The sequence below is a fragment of the Gekko japonicus genome, unplaced genomic scaffold (genome assembly GCF_001447785.1).
Source record: "Gekko japonicus isolate JY-2015 unplaced genomic scaffold, Gekko_japonicus_V1.1 scaffold3600, whole genome shotgun sequence".
Taxonomy (NCBI): Eukaryota; Metazoa; Chordata; class Lepidosauria; order Squamata; family Gekkonidae; genus Gekko; species Gekko japonicus.
In genome coordinates, this window is record NW_015170382.1 from 120,191 (window position 1) to 120,660 (window position 470).

A 470-nucleotide genomic window follows, 5' to 3' on the forward strand; every position below is an offset into this window, starting at 1 on the left:
CGGTGTGTGGAGCGGACGGTGGGAGAGGATGCCGACAAAGCCCAGCCCTCCACGCACACTTGCCCAGGAGGAGCGTGCTGGGAGGGCAGCCCGGGCAGCCCGGAGCCCATGCCCCTTCGCCAGAGAGCCAGTTGGGGTGTAGTGGTGAAGAAGAGGAGGAGCAGAGATTGGATTTATACCCCATGGCCCTTCACTACCCGAAGGTGTCTCAGAGCGGCTGACAGACTCCTCTCCCTTCCCCTCCCCACAACAGACACACCCTGTGAGGTAGAAGACGAAGAAGAGATTGGATTTATCCCCCATGGCCCTTCACTACCCAAAGGAGTCTCAGAGCGGCTCACAAACTCCTCTCCCTTCCCCTCCCCACAACAGACACCCCCTGTGAGGTAGAAGACGAAGAAGAGATTGGATTTATCCCCCATGGCCCTTCACTACCCAAAGCGGAACAGCGCCGCGTACGAACAGCGTTT

At 59.1% G+C, this 470-nt stretch overlaps 1 protein-coding gene across 1 annotated transcript in view; it reads left to right on the forward strand.

Annotated features, from left to right (window-relative positions):
• The window catches only part of CHCHD1 (coiled-coil-helix-coiled-coil-helix domain containing 1), a 13,682-nt gene that overhangs the window by 698 nt on the left and 12,514 nt on the right, over positions 1 to 470 (forward strand). The gene's annotated exons all lie outside the window — the stretch shown is intronic.